Source organism: Excalfactoria chinensis, chromosome 2 (genome assembly GCF_039878825.1).
Source record: "Excalfactoria chinensis isolate bCotChi1 chromosome 2, bCotChi1.hap2, whole genome shotgun sequence".
NCBI lineage: Eukaryota > Metazoa > Chordata > Aves > Galliformes > Phasianidae > Excalfactoria > Excalfactoria chinensis.
The window spans coordinates 40,504,878-40,519,133 of NC_092826.1; the positions used below are offsets into that span (position 1 = coordinate 40,504,878).

The 14,256-nt window shown below is 37.2% G+C and overlaps 1 protein-coding gene across 4 annotated transcripts in view; it reads right to left on the reverse strand.

Moving 5' to 3' along the window:
- Window positions 1–14,256, reverse strand: part of ASXL3 (ASXL transcriptional regulator 3) — a 133,115-nt gene that overhangs the window by 19,903 nt on the left and 98,956 nt on the right. The window lies entirely within an intron of this gene.

Here is a 14,256-nt window from a genome sequence, read left to right on the forward strand (position 1 = left end):
ATTTCAGGTTACTAATAGGTTAATACTTGAAAACACCATTTATGATCTAGTACTGAAAGACACCAAATGAACATTTTATTATTGCGTATTTCAGATATGTAATATTCCCTTAACTCACAGCGCCTGTTCCAAACCAGAATCAGAAAGAAGTAAATGTGCCAGAAACACTTCAGGATATTTAAGTATGTTTCCCTCATTGAACATTACCTTTCCCAGATCACACTGGCCTTGCTTTCAGAATAGCCTTTGATAATGTGATCTGAGACTGCCAGCATGGCTTCACCAAGAGCAGATCATGCCTGATCAATGTGGTGGCCTTCCACAATCAAGTGACAAAGGCAGAGCAAGTGATATCATCTACCTGGACTTCTGAAAAGCCTTTGATGTGGTCCTGCACTGCATCTTTATCTCTAAATTGGAGAAATATGGGTATGAAGTCTGGACTATTTGGTGGATAAAGAACTGGTAGAATTTACTAATTGCCTAGCTCACATACTGTTCCATAGTAGTCTCCTATGAGTAATGTGAGATGTATAGTAGTAAAAAAAGAAACAGGCAATGCAAAATGTATTTGATTACAGACAGAAAACTGTATGTGAATGTGCCCCTCAGCAGGACACACATGCAGAGCTGCTGCCTGTGATCTCCTGCTGTATCACAGAATCACACAGAATCACAGAATTGTAGGGGTTGGAAGGGTCCTCGAGAGATCATTGAGTCCAACCTCCCTGCCAAAGCAGGTTCCCTATACACCACTGCTTTGCCAACAAGTTATAGGACATGAGTCAGTTAAGGTGGATAAATAATGCCTCTGTGCTTCACACAGTGTGAGCTGTGGGACTGCATTAATTACAGGGTATCATAGTATCATAGTATCGTGCGAGTTGGAAGGGACCTTAGAGATCATCGAGTCCAACTCCCGGGTTTCGAGCCCCCTGTGTAGCGAAGCGGCACTTCTACCCCTGCGCCACAGGGGGGATTCGAACCCGGGCCCTCCAGTGCCGCAGGCAGCAGCTTAAACCGTAGGGTAGCTACGACTAAAGATAAAACTGAAGAAGAACTGGAAAGAAATGGTGTAATGTGCAGCAGAAGCATCAGAAAAATAAAATCAGTGAGATAACACAGGAAGAACAGGAATCAAAAGTTACTAAACAATTTTTTGTTTCCTAAAGAGAGGTGCTGAAGCTACCTCAACTTCAATATTAAAGGTGATGAAATAGTGACACCCACTTGTGTCAATGTAGATTCTACTCCAAACTTCAATAAACTCAAATTTTCATCACAAATTCTGAGTGTTTTTCATGTAAGGGTAATACAGACACATTTTTTTTTATTTAACCTTGTGTAACTGCAGGTTACCTCTGGTCTTCCTGAAACCCCACTGCTCAGCTAGTGGTAAAATGTGCATTCATATTATGAGTCAGAACAACAAACTGCATAGGAAAGTAATAATTCACATACACTAATTTTCTATTAAACCAGCAAGACGATGCAACTTATTCTAAGGTCATATGATCATTAGATCTCATGCAAAGATGCAATGGACTGCATGGGGTTGAAGAAGAATGCTGATTTTCAGCAGCAATTAATTTTTAGATGGCAAGAAACTAAACCAAATATTAACAAGCTATTTCACTAGGTTGCATAAATCAAGTGCATTATGAAGATTGCAAAGTTAGAGTACCATATAAATATAAGAAGAATAGCATTAGCTTCATTGTAACTGTTTTCACAAGGGTGTGAGAGAAGCAAGGCTTATAGGAAGAGATACTGCATATTTCAGTATATTAACTAATACAATTGCAAAAAGTGCTAAATTTCTAATAGATAGCATGTTCCAAGGGGTGAAATAGGCAATGCAGACTTCAAGATTAATGTCAGAAAGGTTATCTGGACCACATAACAGAAAAAGACAGGCTGGAACTTCTGAACTGAAATATGTTGGCAGGATCACAGGTAAAGTGTTGTTAGTAATAAGGAATAAGTACTTATGGAAGAAAAAATAAACAGAACCACAAGAAAAAAACTAATAGCAGAAATGTGGAATGAGAGGTAGAATGCAGTGTCTCATGTATGAACAAATATTCATACAGTTAACCAGCAAAAACAGAACACCAGATCATATGGGGACTGCACCTGAAAGAAAGATGCAGGCTGCACTGAAAATATGAAGTTAAGGATCAATAGATTAAATAAAGATGATGAAAAAACTTAAGGACAATTGGCTGCTGACCTCATGACTGTCACTGCCTTGATGAACTGGCCATGGAACAGCTTTACTGAGATCTGTGTTCATGGCCCCACAGACCTCATGGAAGACTGAAGTAGCTGGAACAGCCAAAACAGAAAATCATGTAATAATACAGAAGGTGGAAAACCATTAATTAATTAGAAGAGAAGCTTCCAGTGGTCTATTATAACATAATATGAAATAACCATTTCAGGTTAAAATGCTATAGAGGAATGTTGAAAGCAGACATCATTACATAGGCTTGGTACACATAATTTAAGGCAAAAGATACGAAATAAATTCAAAATGGAGAGGTTGAGAATTCTAGTTAAATGTAACAGGACTAAACTTGCAAATCCAACAGGATTTGGAATCCCCTTAAATCAACACATAAATTAACAAATTATTGCAAAGCAGACACAATTTCTTCTTGGGGAAAAAAAAAAAGAAAAAAGAAAAAAAGCAGGAAATATAGAGTTGACTGTCCTCAGTGATGTGCTCAGAAATTTGAGATCAAAGAAATCCTGTGCTTAGACTGGAATAGGAAGAATGCATCCAGTTAGTTAAAGCTCAAGGAGTAAGGGATGACAACAAACAAATCTAAAGGAACTCGATGGCTGAAGAATTAAATGAATGAGACAGAAATTTTCAAATTGTTTTAAGGAAGCTAGATCCACTACCAAATGAAGGAAAAAACAAACAAACAAACAAAAACAAACAAAAAAACCAATTAAATTAAGGCCAACCTTTTAGCTATTTTTGATTCATTTAAAGATTCTAAGCAGGAAAAAGAAATAAAAAATATTCAACCAAAAACAGACAAGTTTGAGCAGACACAGAACTAACAACTGTAAATCTAGTTTATAAATAAAAGCAAAACACCAGGGAATGAAATGCTTGTCAACAAGAAACAATCATACTAACAAAGATGCTCTGGTCCTTTCCTCAATAAACTGGTTGTGTGAAGTCAGGCCAACATTTTTTTCTGCTCTGTTAAACCTGGAAAGACCAACAGGTATTCTTCCTACAGGATTAATTAACATAGCCTCTGTTGAAGTCTTATCTCACTGAGAGAATATATTTTTACCTTCGCCAAAAAAATTTAAGTGGAAGCCAAAATTTATTGAAGCCAAAGGCTGTATTTACTTCTCTGTACTCTGACAAGCAAACAGTACAATTAAGCAGTAGGTCTAAATTAGACTTTGCAGAAACATGCCAAGAGAGCAGTTCTAAAATACACTATTAAGTTTTATGTTATTTAAAAATGTTGTCCAACAGAGAGTGTGTTAATGACCTGGAATAACAAACATTTCTAAACTTTAGGTTTTATTCTGTTGAACTTTAAATTCTAATTCAGCACAATGGTCTTAAAACTAATATTTCCATGCAGAATTCATAATGGCTTTAATATTTCCACTTTTTTATTGAAAGCTAACAAAAAATAACCCAACTCAGAAACATATCTGCTAAAACTCAACATCTGTTTGCATTAGAAAGCATTAAAAAGTAAAAAAAACTTACCAAGGAACTGGGTAATTTTTTTTATCCGCATCTACTTCCCATTATTTCTCCTCTGCATTTGCTACCTATGCTAGACAGCACAAAACACCGCCCACCTCCCTATAACCTACAGTCCAAGACAACATCAGAAGAAATATTTGTAGTGTACTGGATACTCAGTTGCTCCACAGAATCCCTAAGTGATAAAAGAAATTGCTGTCAAATCTGCTAAAAAAATAATTGGAATTTTCAGAACAGATGCAAAAACAGTGTCAAGATGCACAAACGTTTACCAAATGGTGATCCTCTGAATGAAAACTAGTGTAAACTAGGTGAGTAATTCATGCCACACACCTTAATGAAACCTTAGTATGATCTTCAAGTGCAGAGAAAGGTACTGTCACCTATTCTGGTAAAAAAGAGGAACCAGTCTCAAGAACAGAGAACAAAAAGCCAGTGTTCCCAGTGTCCATGAGATTCACCACCTCCGAAAAATAGATTCTGAGGAGGGAATGAAGGGGAATGAGGACAACAATGACAATCTGATGACCATCGATAAGGAAATCTACCCATTTCACTGATTATTAAACTTTGATGCCCATCTACCTTTGATCTAAGAATACAGACAGAAATGATAGTGAGTGGGTCACAAGTGACAAGGAGGCTGTAAGACTCATCCTGGAGCCTACAGATCTACTGATATTTTTATCAGCAGTGACAGATATATATTGGGAATGATAGAATAGGTGTTATGGACAGAATGGCTTTGGCACCCTCACCCATGAGGTGATATTTGAGAATGCTAAGATATATGGTAATAGGTAAGCAAAGACAGAAAATAGCCCTCACAGAGGAAAGAAACATGTTGTGAAGACATTTTGGACAATTCCCCCACATCTTACTGCAGTATTTATATATATGTCACCCAATTATATGAGCAAGAATGACTATTAAAGCCAACTTGTGAGATACACTTCAAAACAAATCAAAGACTGGCAAAAGAAAAAAACAAAACACATAAACTATCAGATATAAAATACTGCACTGTGCATCATTGTGAAGACTAAGCTTATTTATAGAAGGAGGTTAAAGAAGGAACTAATACGATAGCAGTGGTACACTTAGCTCAGCTTCTAATAGTTGAACACTACTGCAAGAATTATAAATGGTATGTAGGAGGACTTGGAAGAAGATTTAGTTGACAATCAACATTTTGACTTAATGGGCAAAATGGAAATCTGGTAATTCATATGACTCATAGTACTATAAAACAGTAAAGTTTGTTTGGAAAAAGAAAGAAAATACTAATGACAGTAGAGTAAAAAAATGTGTTCCAATTAGGCATATTTTCACAAATCCAGAATTAGTTGGGAGAATCCCTCTAGAACTCTGTGCAAGTGAGAAATGGTGTAAGAGAAACCTCACAGTTTTTTTAATAAACAATCCTGACCAAGTGCAAAGCATCCTGAAAAGGAACAATGGGGACTGTACAAGGAGACCACACGGTATTAGTAAAAAACCCACTGTTGATCTTGCAGCTTGCAAGGAACAAAGATAAACTCAAGTTCCTAACCAAGAATACCACAGTAAACAGGTTACAAAGGGCCAAAATGAGATGCAGTTGGCAAGAAACGCATCAGTCTCTAAAAGAAATAATTGTGTAAGTACATTAGTAGCAAGAAGATGATGAAAAAAATGTTAGTCCACCATGCAACACGGTGCAAAAACTAGTGGGATGCATGAACATAGCTAATGCTCTTAACACCTTTTTTTTCATTCATCTTAATACCAGGTGCCTAAAAGAATAAATAACATCAATAGAAGGGTAACAGCTCAGCCTTGAATAAGCAAGGAGCTGAAAACTTAATTGTATTCAAATTGGATTGGCTTGGTGGACAAGCTTCCTAAATGTCTTGTTGTGAATCTACATCAGAAATGTTAAAAGACAGATTTCAGAATCCACAGAACACTGAAGAGGGTCTGTGACACTTGTAGAAACATATAATTTAGCTTCACATATACAACACACAGGTATCACCTGAGTGTAAAAAGAGCGATAAGCATAGCTATTGACTTACAGATCAAGGACTTCAGGACATCTCTGTGGTCTATACAGAAATATCTCATTCTTTTTTGAAATGTCCAAGGGTGTCCTAAAACATTCATATGGATGAATTCTGGGTGAACACGAGACAAAATCTACAGGGGACCTATACAGCAGCTTGGTACTAGATTACATCTAGTAATCTATGGTCAAGTGCACCCTCACTAGGTTTGCTGATGACACCAAACTGAAGGGTGTGGTTGACACACCAGAGGGACTGGATGCCATCCAGAGGGACCTAGGCAGGCTTGAACAGTGGGCCAAGGAGAACCTCAAGAGGTTTGATAAATTCAAGTGCAAGGTCTTGCACGTGGGTCAAGGCAACATCCCCTACTGATAGAGCTGGGGGACAAAAGGATTGAGCACAGCCCTGCCAATAAAAGACCTGGGGGTACTTCTGAATGGGAAACTGGATGTGATCCAGTAATGTGCCCTCAGAGCCCAGAAAGCCAACCATATCTTGGTCTGCATCAGAAGAAGCATGGACAGCAGGGCAAGGGAGGTCATCCTGCCTCTCTGCTTTGCGCTGGTAAGACTTCACCTGGAGTACTGCATCCAAATGTGGAGTCCTCAGTATAGGGGAGACATAGACCTGCTGGAACACATCCAGAGGAGAGCCACAAAAAATATCAAACAAATGGAACATCTCTCCTATGAGGACAGGCTGAGAGAGCTGGGGCTCTTCAGCCTGGAGAAGAGACGGCTTCAAAGAGACCTTATAGCAGCCTCTCAGTATCTAAAGGGGTGCTACAGGAAAGAATGGGACTGACTCTTTAGCAGGGTCTGTTGTGATAGAACAAGGAGAAATGGTTTCTAGCTTAAAGAGGGGAGATTTAGATTAGACATAAAGAAGAAATCTTTTATGGTGAAGGTAGTGAGGGTAGTGGAATGGGTTGCCCAGAGAGGTGGTGGATGCTGGGAGACTTTCAAGGCAAGGCTGGATCAGGCTTAGGGCAACATGATCAAGATGTGATTGCCCCTGTTCATTGCAGGGGAATTGAACTGAATGACCTTTAAACGTTCCTTCCAATTCTAAGTATTCTATGATCCTATGATACATACAACTCATCTAAATTAGTACAAAAAGTCTATGGCTAAGTACCTTTCTTATTTCTTACTCCCTCTCTTTGCAAGATCTGGAGAGTATATGCAATCTTTAAAGCACAAGATATCAGACTATAAAAAACTGTCTGGATGTTAATATGAGTTGAGCAACAGCCAACACAGATTTGTCAACAACAGATCATGTCAAGTCAATCTATTTTCTTTCTGACAGCATAAAAGGCCTCATGATAGAAGAGAAATAGCACAAGCTGTGTATCTTAACAATATTGTGTCACATGACATTTTCTTAAGGAAACTAGGATATATAAACTGCCATTAAGTGGCTGTAGAACTACTCAGAAAACCTTTCTTAGTTAACTACAGTTCACTTATCAACTAGAAAGCCTTATTACAGAGACATGATTAAAAAAAGGTAGAAATATGCTAATGACATAATTCAGAACTGTCTTGACAGATTTTAAAATTACACTGAAAACAATGGGGATAAGTAGGGTATTCTAATAGCAGTAAATGCAAAGGTCCTCACTATTGTAGAAATACTTAAGCAAAGAAATACAAAACTGGAGAAACTAAGTGGCTATGCGATCCTTTTGTGGATAAGGATTTGTGGCTTATGAACACACAGGCTGATCATGAATTGAATACAACTCAACCTTGGCATACAGTTGCAAAGAAGGTGAGCACCACACCGGAAGTTAAGAACAAGAGTATTGTGTAAACTTGGAAATCATTTATCATCCACTTGATGTTACCTACAATCTGAGATGGGGTAAAACATTCAATTTTGAATTGAATTTGTAATAAACTCCAGAGTAGAGAAATGTTGCCAATCACAAGCTGAAGGTCCTCAAGCTATAAAGAATGCATTAACAAGGACTGCATCTCAAGAAAAGGAAACAGGAAGACAGGGCACAGTCTACAGTCTTCATGCCTGAAGGCTATTGCAATGCAAACATAGTCATCTCCATGCTCTAGGTATATGTAGAACTGAACAAAAAGTAATACGGTTAAAGTTCTTAAGTTTCAGATTAGACAGAGGAGAAAACTTTCTAATAGTAAAACTAGTGAAGCACTAGACTTTTACTTGGAAAGACTGTGAGTCCTCCATCATCAGACAGCCAAAAAATCTTCTAGGCAATATCTATCAAGAAAAATAGACACTGTTCATTCTTCCTTGGTGTAGAGAAGATGGAATTGTGCTTTATATGCATATTTACTGTTCCAAGATATCAAAGATGCTAAACAATTGAAAAAATAAATTAGTAACAGTGTTCCAGTTTACAAAGCTAAAGGGTGGTATATCAAGTTGTCACCTATTACATCAGAATTAAAAAGAAAACTAAAAGCTTTCTTGCATGCTTATCTCTTCCGACCAATTATCAACCTGCTTTGTTAAAGGAATGTGAGTAAGTCAATCCTTGCACTACCTCCAAGACCTCTTCATGCCCTTCTAAGCAAGTCACTGCACAATCTAGTTACTGATCACAGTGAATGATCTGTTACTGAAACAGGTCATTTAAACAGAATGGCTTTCAGAAACACAATGATTTTGTAAGATAATGGCTTAGCTTTGCCTCAATTGTATATAAACCTTAGACTGTACTTGATTCCTAAGCATCTCAAGCAGATCTCATGGCATGGAGCATTGTACCTTCTTAGCACTGTCCTCTGGCCCTGCTTGTCTTGCACACTGTAGCTATCTGGACTTGTCTTTCTCAAACAGAAACCCTCATATCAGCCACTCACATTCATGATAGCTAGTAGCTTTACTCAAACCATCAACAAATCCTTTGCTAGGAGTTGATAACTGATGCATATTAGAAGCCAGATTAAACACCTTCTATTCTTGAGGCCAAGTTAGGTATCCCTGTAGAAAAGAGTTCTCATTAAGCCAGAAAATATAATTGGGAAATAAAAACACTATTGCAAAAGTAATGCCTCATGTTTTATTACAGTTGCCCATAAAATCAGAGATGGATGTTGGTGGTATGGCAGAAGAGGCTGAACCTTCCTGTCAATATTCCATTATCTTTTGCTGCTGTGAGACAGATGGAAGCAGAGGGGCAATCTGACAGAATGGTGTCTGACATGGAAATGCTTATGAAGCAAAGGTGTCTAACTGAATTCCTCCACAAGGAGAAAATTGAGAAAACTGCACTCATGGATATTCATTCAAGCTTGCTAAACATTTATGGAGACCAAACAGTGGATGTGAGCATAGTGAAGCAGTGGGTGGTGTGTTTCAGTAATGGCAAGACTGATGTGAAAGACAACCAATGTTCCCGACCGCCATGCAGATTTTTACAAGTGAGTCACACAGTTCTTGTTTATCACTCGTGAAAATGCAAAGCTAATGGTGGTGACTGTATTGAAAAACAGACCAAATTCTAGCTCCAAAACACTAACAGAGAGTGTTATTGTGTTTTTTGTATTTGTAGTAGTTTCCATGGAAATAAATAGGAGGCACTACTTTTAGAGTGATCTACGTTCTTTATAGTCTCCAGAATAGGATTAAACACCCATATGCTTTATATGTAGCAATGCTTTCTAGAAAAGTTTCATTTATTTTACATAATAATAAAATAAGATTTGCTTGCTCAGTACTTTACTAATGACCAACTACATGAAGGAGATCTTCACAGCTAAAGCTTTCCCTGTCAAATAATAGTTGGCAGCTACAGAACTGAAATTTAACACATCTGAAAAATACTTCTAAATGAAGTGATGTGTACTTTTAGCATGGAAAACATTGAGAAAGTTTCCCCATTTTCTAAAGAGTACTGCTGGCGGTTCCATATGTCAGTACCTATTTAAAAGTCATTTTTCTACTTAAACAACAAATAACATTCAAAGAGACTATGATAAATGGAACCAAACTAAACGGATGCTGTAGCAGTTGGCAAGTCAGTAACAGAGAGTGAGTGTGAATGCACTTGAGTAAGAAAAAGGTAAAAGTAGCTTTAGTTGTCACAGAAAATCTGTAAGTTCTGCTACACAATGGTTGCATTTCTGATTACAGTGTATCTGCTACACAACTCAACGTTAAGTAAAGATGCTAAATTTTTCTGCAGTTAGCAATATGGGAGTGGTACCATATGGTAGCAACATCAGATAAAATTAGAGGTTCAACTGATCTTGATAATTACAAGGAAAGATCATGAAGCTTTGCAAGTGACACCATAACAGTCAATTACTAGGAAAACAGTCAGAGGAAAGATTGCTATATCTGCTTAGCCTAGGTGGCATATAACTAAAAAAGGGAATTTTTATTTCACATAAATATTTCAGCCCATTTGATGCAAGTGCACTCATTATTCACATATATCCATCAACCATCTATTTATATCTGATAAAATCTGCCCAAAAATCAATACTAACTTCTAATAAATAAAAGATTTCCATGGATCATTTGCTTACTCATAAAATGCAGCACTTCACTGTTATTAAATTTGCTTATCTTCACATTTAATCTGAGTCTTGTATATTAAAAAGCTAAAATCTGAGAATTTCATTTTAAATTTTGTGTACAGTTCTTGTAAATTTTTGCATACTTCTCTTTCCATAGCTTTAGGAGTTAATTGGCCATTTTTAGTATTTAAAATAATAACTTAATATTATATATCTAAAGAACAGATTATTTATTTATTTATTTATTTTTTAACTGGTTGACCAAATAGATGATTCTGCTGAGTTATACATATTCTGATTTAGAAACTAGCAACGGAAAAACACACATCATTAATTCCAGTAGAAAACTATGTATGCTTTCCTAAACTAAAGCCCCACTACCACCATTAAACTTCAACATCTACTTGCCTCAGTACAGAACACCTTGGTATCAGATTAAACCTTTTAAACCTTGTACTATAAGAAAAATGGAAAAAAAATAAAGAGCTCAAGAAGCTTCAGGAAGTATCAGTAGATGAGACAGATAACTCATATTTCACTCAGAAGTGGCATGAAAACAGAGTCCGGAACACAAACAGGAACTATGTAAAGATAACATTAGTGACATTATTAGATCCCAGAATATCTGCCTGAACAGAAAAGATGAAGACAGCTGAAGCAAAGTATCAACCTGGCAGTACTATTAAAGTATAATAATACACTTCAAGTTCACTGACTTCAACAAGTCTGAAGCCAAGCATAAAATGAAATCTACTAGCAAAGGAAAAGCAGAACACTAAGAAATTGAAGGGCTAGCCAAATACTGAGCAATTAATATTCCCTGTTTATAGTACTCCTGGTTTTCCAGATCCAAACATTCATACACAGACAAAACTTAAGATTTTAAATCCTGGTAAAAAACAAACAAAACGAAAAATAATGTAACAAGGAATCCAGAAGATTACAAAGAAATGAGGACTAACCAGCTCCCAAGAAGAAATCACGACACATCAAGTTAAATACAATTTTCTGACAGGACTGAGATAAAAAAATAAGCTGTAGATATCATCCACAAAATCATATATGGAATTAAGTGAGTTGGGTAAGGCCTTTAGAGGTCATCTAGTTTTCCAAGTCCTTCCACTTCAATCAGCTTTCTTAGGGCATTGTCCACATGATGTTGGAGTATCTCTGAGAGGAAAGCTCCTGCGGCCTCCCTGAACAACCTCCTCCAATGCTTAAACACTTGCGAAAATGACAATCAAATCAGAATTTCCCAACTTCTACCTTATGTCTGTTGCCTCTAATGCTATTACCGTGTACTTCCAAGAAGAGTTCTGTCTTCTCTGCAGTCTATCATTAGCTAGCTGTGGAATACAGTTTTCTGTGTGAACAAATCCAGCTTGCCTGTGATCTAGTCTTTTAAATATCTTGGCAGCCCTCCACTGGACTTGCTTTAATAGGTCAATGTCTTTTTAGACGGAAGGGCTATTAATAATTACTTCTCCTGATCTACTGCCCAGGCTCCTGCTCTTACAGGTCAGGGTACTGCAAGCTCCCATTACTGCCAGGATGCACCACTGGTTCATATACAACTTGCTCGTCTACCAAGACACCTAGGTTCTTTTGGCTTCTTTTGAAGACGGTTGCAACATTTTCATACTCGAGTCATTGGGGACCTTTGCTATCTCCATGACCTTTCAAAGATGTTGGGGCAAGATTTCTATACTCCATAAACAAGTCATACATTCTGTGTTTCAGTTTCTGGTTCTGTTGCATTCTCCCTCCAGGTATTTACATACATTGATGAGGTCCCCCTGACCCTATCCTTCTCCAGGCTGAACAGGCTCAGCCCTCTCAGCCTCTCAGTCATCTCAGTGGCCTTGCACCTGAATTTTCCAGTACATGCCCCTCTTACTCTGAGGAGCCCAGAAGTGGGCATAGTATTCTAGGTGTGGCTTTACCAGGGTTGAGTTAGATCACTTGGTCTAATGAACTCCCACTTCCATCACAATGTCATCCATGCTACTAGCCTCTCCTCTGATCCTGCTACACAAGCTCTCAATCAGACTGCAACCTATCCCATAAAAGAGCTCCAAATGTGTATACTGCTCCTTTAAATAGGGGGGCAACCAACCCTCGTCTTTCCTGTCTGTCTTTCCTGAAGAGAACCAAACTTTCATAAATGGCTTGATATATCTAAAAAAGGACAGAAAAACATATGCAGAGAAAGGCACAGTATGGTAATGAAGATGGGAAGAAAAGAAAAAGTGGGGGAGAGAATAAATAGAAGAGTTACTGATTACCAAATTGAATATGAAATGCTCTTTTCAGGTCTTGAGGACACAGATGGTAGGAATATGAAAGAAGTAATACAGTTAGAAGCTACAGAACATTTAAAAAAAAAAACCACACACACAAAAAAAAAAACAAAACACCAGGACTTGCCAAAAACATAGACACAAAAGGATAGCAACTGCTTCTTTGCTTGAAGATAAGGAACTCTTAGAGGCTCATCTCAAACACAACAATACATGCACACATTTTGAAGAAAAATCTATCCTTCAATCTCCACGTACCTGAAGACAAAAACAATGGAAGAGATTCTGAGTTTAAAGTGGGAGAATAAGAAAACTGCTTCTGAGAATATGCAATTATCATGGTCCTTTTGCTGTTGTGGCCACAAAATACAAAAGCTGAGAAATACAATAACTATAAGACAAATATAGCCAACACAAAGGAATACAGCAGACAGCAATAGACGGATCTGACTTATGAATTGCTCCCAGATCATCAAATTCAGTCACAACAGCTTCATATTTTAGGTAGGTAATATGGAAAAAATACTTGCTTATGCTACACCTCTCAACTCATTGCAATTCTGATGCAATGAGTTCTGAGCACTACTGTTAGCTCTGTGTAATCTCCCTTCCACACATCTCACCTTTTAGCAGCATAGTATAACCTGATGCAGAATAAGGCTAAATTTTATTTAGCCCTGATTATGAGATATCAATTCTTTTAGGTAAAACTCCATCATTCCAAACTGACCACCAGCACAGCACAGACAGTTTGCCCTGGAATGCAAATCGAAAGACACATTCCAAAGACAGATGGTGAAAGTAATTCTAAATATTACTTCAGTCCTTTAAAAAACAACCAGACTAAACATAGAAATAACATATCTAAAGATGAAAAAAGAAAATATCTACTACCATAGGAATAATTGCTTCAGACAAGATGAGAGAAGGAAGATTCTTTTAAAGACGGAAACAGACACCTTCAATCTTTACTAAGGCAGGAAATATGCCAAGTAAGACTGGAAGAATTGCAAACATATGTTCAAAATGAAATGTGACTTGTTAATTTAGACCTTGTCTAGATCAAGAAGACAAGTGGGATAGCTATATTCATTCCAATACACTGTAGTGTCAAAAACGACAATACAATGCAATCTGGCTGGGCTCAGATGCAAGAAATCAAACGAACAATTTAAGGAGAATAATGAATCTGGGAAAATGAAAAGATATGGCAAGTTAAAAAATAAGGAAAATATAAGGAAAATCAGAATACACAGCCAATAGTACTTTATAAATGCATTAAAATTATTACATACATCAAAGATTTACCAGCCTCAAGCATGTCAGATCATGTAACAAACTGCATGTACTTAGGTAGAAGAGGCATGTAAGTGTGGAAAAAAGTAAGAAAAAACATATGCAGGCTGTGATCAAGGCAAACATGAAACTTTTTTCAAGAATGAGGTTTAGAGACAATAAGAAATTATTAAATTGCCTAATAATGCTTATATGCTAGGAAAGGTACAGAAAAAGCAATATAAAGGCCAGCATCTACTCATCTACCTTTTGGTAAAAATAAAAGACATATTCCTCTGGCTCAGAGAAAAAGCAGACGAGGGGATGCTACATGCAAACATACAGAATTAGATTAGAATCTCTTTTCACTGCAT